This window comes from Martes martes, assembly GCF_963455335.1.
Source record: "Martes martes genome assembly, chromosome: 6".
Taxonomy (NCBI): domain Eukaryota; kingdom Metazoa; phylum Chordata; class Mammalia; order Carnivora; family Mustelidae; genus Martes; species Martes martes.
In genome coordinates, this window is record NC_137893.1 from 115,655,251 (window position 1) to 115,672,139 (window position 16,889).

A 16,889-nucleotide genomic window follows, 5' to 3' on the forward strand; every position below is an offset into this window, starting at 1 on the left:
ACAAATCATTGAAGGATAAAAGGTTGGGTTTGGGTTTAATCACCAGTGTCTTGTTGAATTAATGCATGAATAAATGGTTTCAGTGGCATCCGGTAAAGAGTGAAACTTTCAGGCATTAAGTCAGGCCCCTTGCCCTTGAGGAGGTTTCAGTGTTGGTTCTAGTTGCCCTCTCTGCAGGCACCACCTCCTTTAGGCGGCGATGGTGATTTGTTGAAGAGGTTCTTCAGAAATACCTAAATGACCAACATGACATAATGCAGAGAGCAGATTTGGAGCTAAGAGATGTGGCTTCGGATCTGGTTATGAGATATCAGGTTTCCACAGGTGACTATTAAGCTCCATAGCTATGGGACTTTAGGTTTCAGTTTCCTTAACAGTGAGGGGATTGATTTAGTTATCCCCTAAATGCCAGGTGCGGCCAACTCAAGCCCCTTATCTGAATCTCTATGGGGAACAAGGCAGAGGGAGCCAGGCTTCCGGCTGGAGGAGCTTGACCCCTCCTTAAGGAGAGTTTGCTCAGCAGGTCTACCCCTTGCTGATGGCAGGGGTGGGGTGCGACAGGGGGCGATCAGAGAACACAAACATTTTTTGAGGCCCTTTGCCGTCTCAATCTCGTATCTCGTATCTCACGCTTGAACGGCAGAAAGCCACGGCCAGGCACTGTCTTCACAGTCACTTAGTGTCCATGGGGAAATGCTGCGTGCTAAACTCGGTCTCAAAGTGGGATTTCCCTAGGCTCAACTGGGCATCTTTGACTTCCTGGCGCTAACCTAGTCCGCTTACCTGACACAAACAGCCAGGCCTACCCTTCTCCATCCTCCGAGGGGTAGGCCGGGTAAACAGGAGGGCAGAGCTTTCAGAGATACTATTCAGATGTGAAGTCAACTAGCTTGTTTAGGCATGAGTTTCTCTGGAGGTAAGAGATGGTGTGAGGGGGCGTCGGTCAGTTTCCTCCATCCCTTCCCTCCGGCCCCACAAAGGCCAAGGGCCAGACACGTGGGCTGCTGTGGAGAGGCGGAGTTTACACTAAGGCGGAGGTGCAAATGGACGGGGGCGGGGTCTCATTTGCATGGACGGCGCGCGGCCACCAATCCGGACAGGCGGAGCGACAGCCCGCGCGCCTTTTGGGGGCGGACTGACAGCCCCAGGGCCCTATGGAAGGCGGGTCCTGCGGCCGGCGGGGGCGGGACCGTGCCGGGCGCTGCCCGGGGGATTTGGGCCGGTTCGCGGGCGCTGCCAGTCTCGGGCGGCGGCGTCCAGCGCGCGGACGGCCTGCCGGGCGGGCTGGGGGCCGAGCAGCGCGCGGGTGAGGCAGAAAGAGACCGGGCCGAGGAGCAACCACTGCGACAGGTACCGGCGCCATGGCCGTAGGGATGGGGCGGGCGGCCGCAGCGCCCCGGGAGCCCAATTCCCTCCTTCGCGGTCCGGGGGCCGCCGCGCTGCGGCGCCCCCTCACGCACGGGTTTCCAGCCCCCGGAGCGGCGCTTCGGGGCGAGCGATGCCGGGCAAGCCTCGAGGCGAGCGCGCCGGGTGCCCCTAGCCCCACTGCGGAGCCCCTCTGCGCCCCGCCGGCCCGCGGGGCCGGTGCTCCCTCTGGGAGGCGTGGAGTCCGGCGGCCGCGAGAGCCGCTCCCCGCCCCCGCCGCGCTCCCCCTCGCGGAGGCGAGGCCGGTCGCGCCCGCTTGTCCTCACCCGGCTTTTGTTTCCCGCCCGAGGTGACAGGTCCCGGCTCCGGCTCCCGTCGGCGGCCCCCGACTCGCCCGAGGCCCGGCGCCTGTGACCGCGACCGCCCGGAGCAGGCTGCGGGACCCGCCGAGAGCCGGGCGGCGCGTGAGCAGCAGCCGCCGCGGGCGGGAGAGAAACTTCGCCTTCTGGGGCCCGGGCGGCGGGCGAAGTCGAGCCGGGGTGAGCGGTGCGCCGGGACGCCGCGGGCGCGATGGAGCCGCGCACACCTGGCGGGGCCCGTGGCGGGCGAGGATAACGGAGTGTCCCGCGGCTGCGCTCCTCGCTTTCGGTTTGCGCTCCCCGGGCGGTGGGTGTGGATGCGTGTTCTCCGCCTTCACCTGCCGCCATGGGACAAGTGGCTGGGGTACAGCATCCCGGTTCTCGGCCGCTCTTGGAGGGTGCCAGTGCAGCGCCGTTCTAACAGGTGATTATTCTCTTGCCAGGTGAAAGCCAGTTAAAACTTGTTCTAGGGCTCCTCATTCGGTTCACTCCTAGAACGTTAGAACTGCTTCCGCTGATGTCTGAAAAGCTGTGCTGGCGATCGTATAGAAGCCAAACCCAGGATTGATTAAAAACAAACCCAACCATTCGATGGGGTCAGCGTGTAGGACGAGCTTGGAGGAACATTGTAGTCTTACTTAACAGTTCGGTTTCTGCAGTGGTGGCAAAAGCATAGTAAGGTACAAAGTAAATGGAGAATGCAGAACTCTAGATATCTGTGGTTCAGGACAGCGTGTACAACGTTTGGCCGCCATTCAGTAAATTCTGCACGAAGTAGTTTGAGCTCGTGGTTTTGGATTTACTTTTCAGGAGGATGTTTTCCAGTGGAATAAGGCTTAGCGTTGAATGGGAGCTTTCTTTGCCTCGCTGAGGATAGACAGGAGTGTTTATTTTCATTGTCTTACCATTTTGTTAGATTGTGGACAAAGGAAAAGTTAAGGCATATTTCGGTTAAGTATTTTTAATAGTCTATGGAATTCTGTCCCCCGCCCCCCAACTCCCGAGGGTTTTTACTTTAGAGAATTATAGTAGCTTTCTCTCTTGGTGTTTGAATCAAAATTCAAGGATAGACTTGAAAGATTTTTTATTCTTTTAGGGAAATCTTTATTTGTCATACTTTCACTTACCCTTTCCTCTTTGTCTCTCTCCCAACTGACCTCCACTTAATCTACAGTTACGGCCCTGACCAATGTAAGGCATCTACAGAAAAAAATAATTTAAAAATAATATATAAAAATTTTTTAAATGTAGTTTTTACATATTTAAATTATTTGCAACACCTGATTTAGCTCGATTTTCTTCTGATGTGTCTTTACTATCTTCTGGGGATGATTTATATTTAATAGAAGGGTAACTTCTTAAGAACAAAGTTATAGTTTTGATTTAATTATGCTACTTTATTAGTATTTTACTCAATTGTAATTTTACTGTTTACCTAGCTAATTAGTAACACCATTTAAAACTGAACGCTTTAACCAATAGGCTTGTTGTGACTGGGATTTTTAAAAACAAAATCAAAGATGGTCTTTATGAAGTGTTTTCTATCACTAAAACAACGGGCTTAAATGTTATGAGGTCTTTGTCTTTACAACATTTAACAGAACAAATATTTTTCTGAATCTTTAATTTTTTAGTTATGGTAGTTTAGGTAAATTTCTTTTTTAAAACATAATTTTAACCAGTTCAACATGAAAAACGTAAAATACCGGATTAGGCAACTAATTAAAACTTCAATTTTCTGTTTATTCTTGGATTGGAAGAGAACACATACTTTGGGTTATTTAGTTTCCTTAAAGTTTCTTAGCTTAGAATGAATCAGTCTAGAGAAGAAAGAACATCGTCTTTCTGTAGCTGTAGAAGAAATTATTGCTATTAAAGCTAAGTTGTCTTCTTGATGCTTACAGTAGATTGGCTGAACAGTGACTTGTTCTGTAGAGTGGGTTTTATTCTGTATAAATAGTTGTAAGGAATCTTATAAGTCTGGGGTCCTCATTGTTTTGAATGATTTAGGTGATTGTTCTTTAAAGTGTATAGGAATGTATTAGTTTTAACTACTGTGTGTAATTTACTATGTATAATAAGAATTGTAATCTGTATCCTATGGTGATATTTAAATATACCACATATGATAATTTAACTTATATTTCATAGTTTTATTTATATGAAGGCATAATTTAGGAACTTTATAAAAATACCTTTTAATTAAAAACCCATTTTCAAATTCAGTTTTTAGGTATTTTACTGGGTTTTTTTGTCCACTTTAACTTGTGGTAGACCATATCATAAAATTATCAACCACATTTCAGTTTCAAAATTAAGCATACGTTGAAGTCTTACATCTATATGGTAAACATTGTGAGTGTGTTTAAGTCATTTATCCTCAGGTGTGGTTCCTTTTGAATTTTGAATTTGGGAGTGGGCAAATATTTTTGAATGAATAGAACCACACAAAAAAAGGACATTTATTAAAATAGCTAATTTGAGGAATAAATCAGATGACCCTGTTAGACATGAATGTGGCTTTATTTGACAGTAATATGCATGTTATACCAGAATATCTCTATACAGGCCCTTACTATAATTTTTCACAATTCCTAAGGAAAAAAATCTGTACATATTTTTTAAAAGATTTTATTATTTATTAATGAGAGAGGCAGAGGGAGAAGCAGGCTCCCTGTGAGCGGGGAGCTCTACTGGGACTTGGTCCCAGGACCCTGGTATCATTAACCTGAGCAGCAGGCAAATGCTTTACTGGCTGAGCCACCCAGGTACCCCAAGAAAAAAATCTATATTGTACATATTTTGCCACACCAAATTCTGTAATTATATAATACTGAACAACCAAATATGTATATTTTATAATTCTGAAACTATTTGAACTTTTATTTTTTTAAAATCTTTTTTAAGATTTAAGTAATCTGGGACGCCTGGGTGGCTCAGTGGGTTAAAGCCTCTGCCTTGGGCTCAGGTCATGATCCTAGGGTCCTGGGATTGAGCCACACATCGGGCTCTGTGTTCAGCAGGGAGCCTGCTCCCCCCACCCCCCTGCCTGCCTCTCTGCCTACTTGTGATCTGTCTGTCAAATAAATAAATAAAATCTTTAAAAAAAAAAAAAGATTTAAGAAATCTGTACACCTGGTGTTGTGCTTGAACCCACAACCTGGAGGGCAAGAGTCACATGCTCCACTGACAGAGCCAGACAGGCACCCTGAAACTATTTAAACTTTTTAACCTAGCTGATTAATAAATTAGATTATATTTTGTTGTACATTTCTGAATTTTCTACAGTGCATTTTGTTTTTTCAAACGATCTCTGGCCAGTTTTATTAAAGAAAAAAAATTTTTTTAAGATTTTATTTATTTGACAGATCACAAGTAGACAGAGAGGCAAGCAGAGAGAGAGGGGGAAGCAGGCTCCCCCTGAGCAGAGAGCCAGATGTGGGGCTCGATCCCAGGACCCTGAGATCATGACCTGAGCCGAAGGCAGAGGTCTAACCCACTGAGCCACACAGACACCCCTATTAAAGAAAATTTTTGCATGATTTACTTTTTACCAGTCTTTTCTGGCATGCTCTTAATGATATCAGAATCTCCTGGATCATTGATAACCAGGGTGCACACTCTGGTATTTTCTACATGCTGTGTCCAATTCAATATTACTGCCACTTTAGTAATGAACACGTTTTGGCCAACGTGATGTAGTACTGTATTTCAGAGTTCCTCAAGGCAGGCAGTTGTTGGCTAGGATCACCAGTTTTGCTTGGCCATCTCTGGTCATTTTGTCTGCTTGTACCCCATCATGTACTGTCCACTTACATTGAGTTGGAGCCCAGAGATAATAAATTCCAGTGACTTTTTCTTCTGTGCAGCCACCATCTTCTTGCTTTAGATGCAGGACAGCCCCCAACCAAGAGCAGTCACCAACACAGCCAAGGAGAGAGGAACGATCTACAGGGCATTTTTAACTTCTGATAATATGTCCCCAAAGCGTAAAAGAGAATGAAATCTACACACATAGGAGATTAAGTGGTTGTTAGTATGAAAGTAACTATTGATTTAAAAACTGTAACCAAGGGTGCCTGGGTGGCTCAGTGGGTTAAACCTCTGCCTTCAGCTCAGGTCATGGTCTCAGGGTCCTGGGATCGAGCCGGCATCAGCCTCTCTGCTCAGCGGGGAGCCTGCTTCTCCTCTCTCTCTGCCTGCCTCTCTGCCTACTTGTGATCTCTCTCTCTCTGTCAAATAAATAAATAAAATCTTAAAAAAAATAAAAACAATAACTACTTAAGTGTGACTTAATTTATGAAAAAGATACATACCAGGTAAAAGACATCTGTCAGAAGAGACAGCTTAAAATTAATTATAGTAGGTCCTTATGCACCCTTGTAACTAATCTGTGTAACAGGTTACTAAGGATATTTTAGCAGTATTTGAAACACTAAAATTCAAGTACTCAAAATAATTATATCTTGTGTTTTTTTTTTATGAAAAGAATTGGCCTGTATTCAGTTGAAACTTAAACATTTAAGGCTATATATAATCCTTAAATGGAGCAAGTTCATTTTATGCTTAATGCAGTATTTACTTCCAGTCTTTTGGAAAACGGCTAGTTAATGAGAGTAAAGGACCACCAGAGGGAGTATGGGGTCTACACATTTGCTGTTACCTGTTTTCTACTCTTGGTCTGGAAGAAAAACACTTTAAAAATAAGAATAAGATTGTAATTCTTTAAAACAGGAAAAAGAAAAAAAAATAAAACAGGAAAAAGATAATGAAAGTTGGAGGTTGTAGCTGTTTAGAGCTGCTGTCATTTTTTAACAGTTAATCGAAACTGTCTTCCTAGTTTTAGAAAAATGGTACAATTATTAGAAAAGTGAAAATGATGTATTTTCAGAGTGAATAATGGGTTAAGTGAATAATTACACATCTGCGAAAGTTAAGGAACATCCAAATGCTAAGAATGTTTTTTAAGATTAAAAACGTAGTATATTAGAATTGTGTGTCCTTGAAGTTGCTCATTTTGGGGGAGGAGGAATAAAAGATGAACAAAGATCAAACACCTTTATAACAGAATTATTTCCTCCTGTTATAGTTGCAGACCCTTCCTAAAGCTAGCAGTGGTAAATTTCTAGAACCATTTGTAGCATTCTGCCTCCATTTTGGCAATTTATAAGTGATGTTGAATGAGGATCCACTTCTAGTCCCTAAAAATGATCATCTAATTATCAAAAGCAGGGTTGGGAATTTCAAACCAATCTTTTCAAAAATCAGGTTTGTATGTATGTTCCTTAATGTTACTACCTCTGGAAATTAAAGAACCTCCTCTGCTTTCAGCTGAAAATTACGCAGTGGAATTTCAAAGTCAAGATGTGTTTGTCATAGACTTAATGCTGTAGTAAATTACCTTTTGGGATGGAGAAAACTTTCTAGAGATTGAGTCCTTTTCAGAATATATTCTCCATGAAGATGGAATGGTCTTTACCCATATTAAGTATTAGCCAATGGATTATTTCCCTATTTAACTGCTTTAAAAAGCAAGACAATAAACTAAAACTTGTAATTTTAATACATATTTTGGGTTTTACACCTTGCATAAAAAATTATTATGTAGTGGAGGTAACATATAATGTTTTGAAGTTCTAGTTTGGGGAGGAGATTTGTTATGAGAAGGACCTATTTCATTGAAGCAGAACAAGGCAACTTAGATGGAAAGAAGTCTTTTTCTCTTTTGAATCGTTCTTGGGTTAAAACAATACTTACTAAGAAAAATTAAACAGACAACTTTCCCATCAGATTTATTTTCACTATGAACTTTGTAAGTTTTTAAAAAATATCTTTGTTGGTTCCAGGTGGACTTCTTAGAATCTATTCATTTATAAACACATTCACATAGATAAAACACCTATATTTTTTGTATTTTATATAACTATATATTTTTGTGATATGTTTGGGCAATCAGCCCATTTTTCTATACTATATGACTTTATGGGCTTATTTATATGTGGGAACCCTCCCCTTTTTAAGTGAAATCTTATTACATTAAGGGGAATAAAGTACATGTTTGCAAAAAGATTGGTGTAAAATGTTCATGCAGCTTTTTTCATAACAGGAACGGACTACTGAGTCACACAACATAAATGAATCTCAGAAATATTATTCAGAGCAAGAGAAGCCAGACACAAGTATGTACCAAATGATGCCATTTATGAGAAATATAAGAACAGGCAAAACTTTAGGTGTGGTGATAGAAATCAGGACAGTGGCTTCTGGGTAAGGGTTGTGGTTGACTGGAAAGGGGCAAAAGGGACCTTTCTGGGGAGATAGAAGTATTCTGTAACTTGACTTGGGTAATGCTAATTCAGTGTATACTTGTTGGGTAACTTCTTATTTTCATATAATTTTTAACTTACAGAGAAGTTGCAAGGCCTAATACAAGGAACATCGAGATTCACCAGTTGTTGGTGTATGCGCTTGATCAAACTTATTGAGCTGACTACTTAAGATCTGGGCACTTCACGGTATGTAATTTTTATTTTAATTAGGAAAAAAGCGACAACAATTTGTTAAAGAGGACAATGATCTTGTTACCTGCAAAAAGTGAAATACCTCAATTCAGACTTCATCAGTGCTTTCATAGTGATGGGGAAAAAGAGAATCTCTGTCAGCCTTCTTTTGTCTTTACATAGATGTACATATGCCGCTTCTCTCTAAAGTTTCCTAATGACCTGTTTCATTAGAAGAAATAAGATTCTGAAAATGATTCAAGACAGAACTGCCTGCAAGGAAACCCTGCTTGATTTTGTTATCCTATGCACATCACCTAGGAAGTGAGACTGATAGCTAGCAATACTTTTCTGGGAATTGAAAGTAGTGATTATTCCTGTTAGAAGAGTTGTACCCCTACAGTGTGCTAGGTTTTGCACGGACATGTATAGTTTTTATTTCTTGGAACTTACAGATGAAGAGAAGGCAAACAAATCTAGTTATCATTTTTGGGTGGTGGTGTTTATCATAGAGAGGAAAGATACGCGCTTGTAAACCATATATACTGTTCTTGCTTATCAGTAAGTGGTAAATCTAAGCGGTCAATTTGTTCTCTGCTAGTTGCGGTACTGTCATAGTCTCAGTAGGGTGATACGACTTGAATTTCATCCATTTAAATCCTAGCTTAAACTATGATCATTGTTAAAAACATTCAACTTTCCCCCCTCATTAGTTTATATAATTTTAAATATTTGTTTCTAATTTATGGATATTGGTCCTTTTTTTTTTTTTGCATCTATGTAAAAAGTTGTTTATTTGATTATTTACTAGAGTGGAAGATGTTTGAGATAATAGGACAGCTAACCAGCATGTCCAATGAATTAATCATTGATACTGGGGATAAATGTTTATTTTGCCTTTCCTAACTAAAACCATACGTTTATATGGACTATATATTTTCTTTAACAAAAATTAAAAGTTCTTCGAAGAGAAAAATAACAACTCTCCAGCGTCAACCAACATGGGTAAATGGATTTTATTCCTTTTAATGAACATATTTATAGTCCTCTAAAATCTTTTAGGGATCTTTTCTCCCTTTCATACACATTAAATTTCATTAGTCTATTGAGAACCAATCAAACATTATTTGAAAAGTTTCTGTCTGTTAGAATTTTGTTTTGAGTTGTCAAGCCTTAATGACAGATAGAATTTTTAAGATATTTAGAGTGCCTGGGTGGCTCAGTTGGTCTTGATTTTTGGCTCAGGTCATGATCACAGGGTGAAGAGATGGAGACCCACCTTGGACTCTTGCTGGGGGTGGAGCCTTCTTGGGAGTCTTTCTCTCCCTCTCCCCGCCCCTCCCCCACTTGTGTTCATCCTTTCTCAAGAAAAGTTCTTGTTTTTTTTTTAAAGATTTTATTTATTTGACAGACAGAGATCACAAGTAGGCAGAGCAGCAGGCAGAGAGAGAGAGGAGGAAGCAGACTCCCTGCTGAGCAGAGAGCCCAATGCAGGGCTCGATCCCAGGACCCTGGGATCATGACCTGAGATGAAAGCAGAAGCTTTAACACACTGAGCCATCCAGCACCCCCAAAAAGTTTTTTTAATTGAAAAGAATTTTTGAAATATCTGTGGGTAGACTTTTTAAAGACTTTTTTTTTTTACTATGGAAGTTTTAAACTACACAGAACTGGGGAGAATAGTGTTATGAACTTCCATATACCTATTTTCCAGATTTATTAATTATCCGCATCTTGGTTAATGTACTTTTAAGTTCTCACCACTATTGTAAAATAGTAGTAGTATTGGTGCATCAAATTTTTCTCTGTTTTTTCCAAAAGTTTTGTTACAAATAGAGAAACTTCAGAAGCAGCGTGTTTTAGTTCAGAGACTTGACTTTGGACAAACCGTAATTATGAAACTATTTTAATCATTAGGTTTTTTTCTGTTAATTCATAGGCTGAGAAAAAAATTAATTTTTTTAGCTTTTCATTTAGAACAAAGCAGTCCAAATATTCCATATCTGTATGATAAGTATTATCCATCTGAAAGGTTAGGTTATCTTCAAAGTGTATTATCTGAGGGTTGCTATTGTTTTAAATGTTTTTTCCGTAACCTTCTCTTTCTCTATAAACTTAATCATTGCTCTGCTTTCTAGACCGCAAATCTCTACCTTTTGTCTAAACTTGAGGCCCAAATTTTTACCTATGTCTTGAAACTAAATATGTTTAAATACCGTCCTTGTATCAGCTGCACATGAACACCCCTCCCCTTACCCCCAGCTGAAAAGCTCTTCCCAGTTTTCCTCTTCAGCTGTTGGTAACTTCATTATTCTTGTTGGTTATTTTTATTCTTACTTCCTAAGTTCATTGAGTCACTAAAACAGTTTGTTTCTAACTTTATAATGACTCTTTTAATCTTTTTGTCCTTTTAATTTTCAGTATAATAATCTTGATTTGGTTAAGATGTTAAAGCAGGAGATTGTTCCTAATCTATAATGAACTTCGTATACGTAAAAAGGAAGCTATGTTCCTAAAGTAAACTAAGACATTTTCTTCCCTTCCAGAGAAGGTTTCAGTCAGCCTTCTATAGGCAAACACATCAGTATTAAGGCCTGTGTGTTCACTGTATTTAAGCGAAGGTTCTTTTTAAGACTTCAGGATCAGCTCAAATACCCTGGAGTACAGTGGCTGGCAGGGCCCACAGTTTATGGAGGGGGGGCAGTGTGTAAGCAACAGACTTCATGAGGCCAAAGCCTAGGAGGAGTTCCTTCTAGCCCAGCATATCTCGAAGTGCTTTTCAGTGGAGGAAATTCTAAGTGTACATAACACATTTTTAGGACTTCCTGGTGTTTTTAAGGCTAAAGGTACGAGTCTATGTTAAAACTTACCCCTCACGCCATATTTCCTGGTCAAGATAGTTCCTGTCTAAAAGCCACCTTTGCTGAAAGTGACAGGATACTCTCTTCATTTATTTTCTTTACAGACTCCTGGAATTGATGTTTGTCAGAAAGATAGGAACCTGTGGTTAGTTAGGAGGATATAAAATAGAAACGGGAAAATAAGTTATATCCATTGCATTTCCCACTAGCTGTCATCCAGCCTCCAGGGGTCTTGGGCTTGATTCCTTTCCCGGTGGATTGTAGTTTATCAGTTTGGCTTGCTTTTGATCAGCTTTCGGAGATCTTTTTTCTTTATGCTCTTCTGGGAAATGTTTGAATCTCCTGGTAAGAACCAGGACCCTATTTGAGATTACTGACTTTGGGAATAAAAGAACAAAATTCCATATTGCTCAAACCTAATCCAGAATGGTTATTTTCTTCTAAGGGAATTAGGAATAATAAGTAGATTCTGAGATGCTTATGCAGAAACTAATAGTTATTAAGAGCGGGAAATGGAGGAGTAAAATACATTTCTAGGAAGCTTAGTTTGGTAGGAGTAGACATTGGGGTGAGATTCAGTAACCATTTGTTCTTAGGCAAATTAAAATCAACCTTTCTGAGCCTTATTTTAATTGTAAAATGGGTGGGTTGGATTAGGTAGTATTTTAAGGTTTCTTTGCAGCTCTGAAATTCTAAAAATGGTTTCTTGGAAAAAATCTCCTAATTTATATAGTTTCTAGTAAATGGTTTTTCAGTTGTTTTATATATTTTTTTTTCTATTTCCTTTAGAGGCTAGGAAAAGGAAAAAAGGAGTCAGATATCCTAAAATGGATTAGATTTTGGTATTATTTATCTGTGTTTCTCCACTGAATTTATGCTGGACTCTACTTTCTACCTTATATTGTGCACATTTTCTTGCTTTTTCTTTCCTTTACACTGTAACTTTCATATCCCTCTTTTCGCTACTGCTTTTTTCTAGCTGTTTTTCAATGCTCATTTCATTATGGGCATGGAATTTATCAGATACACCCTTGAGTCTGAGATATCACTAAATTAAATTTAGATATCCTAATGGTTGTTAGGATTAACGGGACCCTTCTATTCTATAATACAAAAGCTTAGAGAGAGGAGTCTGAGCATAAAGGAAGTGAGGGAGCCTGAAGGGAGTGTGAGTGGTGTGGAAGAGAGTTTCCCAGGATTATTCTGATATATATTTTTTAAAGATTTTATTTACTTATTTGACAGAGAGACAGATCACAAGTAGGCGGAGAGGCAGGCAGAGAGAGAGAGGGAAGCAGGCTCCCCGCTGAGCAGAGAGCCTGATGCGGGACTCGATCCTGGGACCCTGAGATCATGACCCAAGCCGAAGGCAGAGACTTTAACCCACTGAGCTACACAGGCACCCCTATTCTGATATTTTGATTTAAAATATAAGTTAACATTTTTAAGTTGGTGGTGGTGACTCTGCCAGTGATAGGACAGTTTGGTCCCGAAGTCCTGCTGAACTACAAATTTCTTGGGGGCAACAGCTGCACCTCAGCCTGAATCCTTATTGTTCAGAGTCATGCTGCAGAGTAAGTGCAAGTTGAACTTCATTGTGGTTAGGACTGATTCTTCAAGGTGTTCTGTGGTGCACTGCAGATGAAGAGTGTGGTACAGACTCTTAAGTAAGGCTATCACTACACTGTGATATTGAATAACATATATAGCTTCTCTGAGCCTCATTTCCTCACTTGTAGTATTGAGGAGGGGCAGTTGTGAGGATTAAATGAGACTGTACATATAAAGGCACTCAGCCCAGAGCCTGGTATATGTCTCTGATATGTTGACGAAATGTCATTTATAGTTACATTAATAAGCACTTTTATATTTCAGATACTAGCTTCTCTTAGGTTCTAAGTGGTGTTGCTGCAGAATAAGTGAGAAAAAAGCCTATTCTTAGAATATGTGCACAAAAGATAAATAACAACCTAGGTTCAATGGTAAGTGGTAAATGAGTGGTTTACTTAAGGACTCAAGAGGCAAGAATAATTGTTAAGCAGCTGAGAACTTCAAAAAGGTGACAGAACTTGATCTGAGCTTTGAAGGACTAGTTAGCAAGTTCAGAAGACAGTCTCCTTGGAGCCATGTTGGAATCCTAGCTCTGTTGCTGTTAACCTTAAGCAAGTTACATGACCTCCCTCCTAGGATTGTTGAGAGAATTAAATGAGCTGATACATGTCAAATACTGAGAATGGTGCTTCAAATATGGTTAAAGCATGATAAATTATTAATATAAGTTGAGAGAAAAGAAAATAAATTTCAGAAAGCATTGAGTGATAATGAAGGGGAGATAGTCTAGGTTTGGTTGAAATGATGAAGTCATTTGACTGAGGGGAATAATCTGTGGAAAAATAGTTGGTGATAATGTTGGGGCAGAATTATGAATGATCAAGCCAGGTATTATGAGGTCCTTTCTGTATGTACTGAGGGAATGTGGGGAGGATTTCTTGGGTTATTTGTGAGGTGTTCTTGTGTGTTATAGATAATGTTTCTAAGTCTGTTATCTCTGGCATTTCTCACTTTCTTTCCTGATTGCAGTAAAACTGCAACTTGTATTCAAACTAATTTTGACAATAAAGCTCATGATCTTTTTTTTTTTTTTAAGATTTTATTTATTTATTTGAGAGAGAGGGAGATCACAAGTAGGCAGAGAGGCAGGCAGAGAGAGAGGGGGAAGCAGGCTCCCTGCTGAGCAGAGAGCCCGATGCGGGGCTCAATCCCAGGACTCTGGGATCATGACCTGAGCTGAAGGCAGAGGCTTTAACCCACTGAGCCACCCAGGTGCCCCAAGCTCATGATCTTCTATCATGAACCGTTTGTCCACTTCTTTTTATAAACATGAATTTTGGACTTTTTTCTCTCCATATTCCAGTTGTTTACATTATCCTTATTCCTTTTCTGCAGATTTTTGTCTCCGTCCTCAGAAACCCCAGGCTGGATCCTAAATTGCTAGAGCCTTAAAGTAGAAAGAGCCAGGGAGACAAAGAGGAAGGGAGGGAAATAACCTCTAGTCCAGCCATCTTGCCTTTCAGATGAGGACATTGAGGTCCAGAGGAAGTAAAATCACCTGTTCAAGATCCATAGCTAATTACTGAGCAGGCCTGTACCTTTTAGAGCTAAACTAGGGCTGGTTTTTTTTTTTTTTTTTTTTTTTTACTGTTGTGCCTAGTGTGATTCTCAGCCGTGTGGGTGGAAAGTATAGTAGTACTACTGATAATTTTTCTACTAATTGCTATTAAAAACCAAGATAAAAAATAATTTTACCACCGGGAAAAATGTGATAGTAATTCACACTTCTTAATGAGAAGTCCATGATTACATTTCTTGGATGAGTATTACTATTCTTAAAGTAATATTTGAAACCAAGGCTCCAAAATCTGCCTTAAGAAGAAAAGGGTTTCTTTCTTTCATTTTTAGAGATTTAAATTATAAATACAATAGTGTTGTAATCATAAATAGCATTTTCAAAAAGAAGTGGGCTTTTTGTTTCTATCATTTTACAGATTGGTTTGCTGGTAAGATTAGCATGAAGAGTTGGGAGCTGTTGTACTTTGACCTCCCGGCCCCCAACCCAGTACTTCTAGTACAGTAGTCTCTTAAGTTTACATCTTTTCTAGCCTCTTAGATTTTAGTATATGCCACACATCATGGTGAGAAACTTGTTTAAACATTGTTTTCTTGTACACTGTTTTCCTATGGAGATGCAGTGTGGTGGAAGATCTATAAAGCCTTAAGCTTAGTTTCACTCTAGATGCTCAATAAATACCCCCTTTTTACAGAGTAATTTTTTTTCTCATATATAAATAATGTCTCTTTCTAGCCAGCAAATAAATCATTATCACACTTGTTTTTTTTCCCCCTTGAAATGTATTGTTTTAACTTTGGCAAGATGGCCTTCCTGCATATGGAAAATTTGCATGGTGTACAAATACTTTTTTGTCACTTTAAGCATAATTTTATCATGAAATCATTTTGTACCTGGTAATAATGTTCTATATTCTTCCCCATGATTACAGAAAGAAACAGGCATGGGTTACATAAAGATGCCCTGGAGCTTTGCTTATCCTACTATATTCCTTCAAAGAAAGTAGGCTTCTGGACTAGATTCATTTTTACTGAAATACTAATTTTTCTTCATTATTTTCAAATACTGTGAAGTTGAATTGTATAATCCAAGTGTATACAAAAATTTTTTTTCCATGTCCTCAAAGCTTTGTATCAGTCAGATCGCTTACTTCTATTTCCCATGATTTGGTTTCTTTTTTCCTGTCTTCATTTTTTTGAAGGGAGAAGGGATTTTTTTTTTTCTCTGTCTTATAATCTGCAACTTGTTTTGTAATCGGAGGATTCTTTAGGTAGAAGCCCTGCAATTCTTATACATTGAGAAAGAAAGAGACTGTTGATGTTGTAACATTCATTCCTATATCAGTAATATGATTTATATTTCCATTTTTATAAATCATTAAATTCCTGTTATTGCTATGTTAACTGTCTTGTGCCATTTATATACGTTATAGTTATGTTTGGTCATATTAAGTTCATCCACTGTTGTCAAAAGTGGAAATACCACGGCTGGGGTGTGTTTATATATTGCCTCTGGAGTTGTAGCCATTGACGAACAGGAAACTGAAAGCTGAAAGTTCAGGAAATGTATTGAGACTTTGTGGAAAAAATATATATGATACTTAACTGCTGAAATTCATGAGCATTTGAAGATTAAAATGTTTATATATGAGTTTAGTTAGAGATGAATATTGTGGATTCTTAAAACAATGCTGTCAGATGCTTAAGTATGGTAATAGATGCAGTATGTGCATTGTAGGCCAGGAAAGTTGTGCAATGCTAGAGGAAAAATGCAACAGATTATTATATGTGTTCAACTATATGCTTTCAAGAAAAACAGCTGGCACATCCGTCAAATTCTTCAAGGATGTCATATTTTCAGAGACTTGCAGTTTTTGGTTTTAGTTTAGTTTTTGGGAAGGGGAGGTCTCTGTGTCTCTGTGTTAAAAGGTAGCCCATTTTATTCTTAGGAAGTTCTGATGGCTTAAGTTTTATTTTCTCATTTTGAATTGAACTTTGTTTCCCTATAATTTATTAATATATTCTGTAGTTTTCTTAGTGTTGAAAATAAGATATTAATTGATCAAAATTACTTAAATTACTTAAAAATTTAAATGTGTGCAAGGTTTTTTTTTTTAATGAGGCATTTTAGGTGCCTCATAAAATACTATGCATAGGAACCTTTATTTTTGAACTTTTTTTTTAATATTTTATTTATTTGACAGAAATCATAGGTAGGCAGAGAGGCAGGCAGAGAGATAGGAGGAAGCAGGCTCCCTGCAGAGCAGAGAGCCTGATGTGGGGCTCGATCCCAGGACCCTGAGATCATGACCTGAGCCGAAGGCAGAGGCTTTAACCCACTGAGCCACCTAGGCGACCCTGAACTTATTTTTTTTTAATTTTTTTGTCAGAGGAGATATAATTAATGTATATGCCTGGTAACCTGTATTTTCCCTTACTGTACTTACCTATTTTAACAGGCTGTGGTTTATATGGATTCAACATTCTTACTCTTTGAGACAAGTAGGAAGTTTTAAATCTTAGAAATGGGAATTTTTTGAATATTGTATTTTTGTTGCTGTTCTGTTGTATATTTCAACAAAAGAGGTGACTAATGACTATTTCACAGCCATATGAAATGAGAATTCTATTTATTACAATGTTCTTTTTAGGAATTTTAGCTGCATTATATGTCTGTG

General features: G+C 39.3%; 1 protein-coding gene and 1 pseudogene across 4 annotated transcripts in view; one reads left to right on the plus strand and one right to left on the minus strand.

Moving 5' to 3' along the window:
• Nucleotides 1-1,226: 1,226 nt before the first annotated feature.
• FKBP5 (FKBP prolyl isomerase 5) overlaps nt 1,227-16,889 on the plus strand; it is a 115,634-nt gene continuing 99,971 nt past the window's right edge. For 2 of the 3 annotated variants that reach the window (XR_013966973.1, XM_080805799.1), the window contains exons 1-2: nt 1,227-1,350; nt 8,134-8,239. The gene's annotated coding sequence lies outside the window, so the exon portion shown is untranslated. Of the gene's footprint in view, nt 1,351-8,129; nt 8,240-16,889 lie in introns of those variants that run through there. The other variant, XM_080805800.1, reaches the window with a different exon arrangement.
• On the minus strand, nt 5,268-5,600 carry LOC308344850 (large ribosomal subunit protein eL30-like; annotated as a pseudogene). The gene has a single exon. The product of its transcript is annotated as a large ribosomal subunit protein eL30-like (transcript).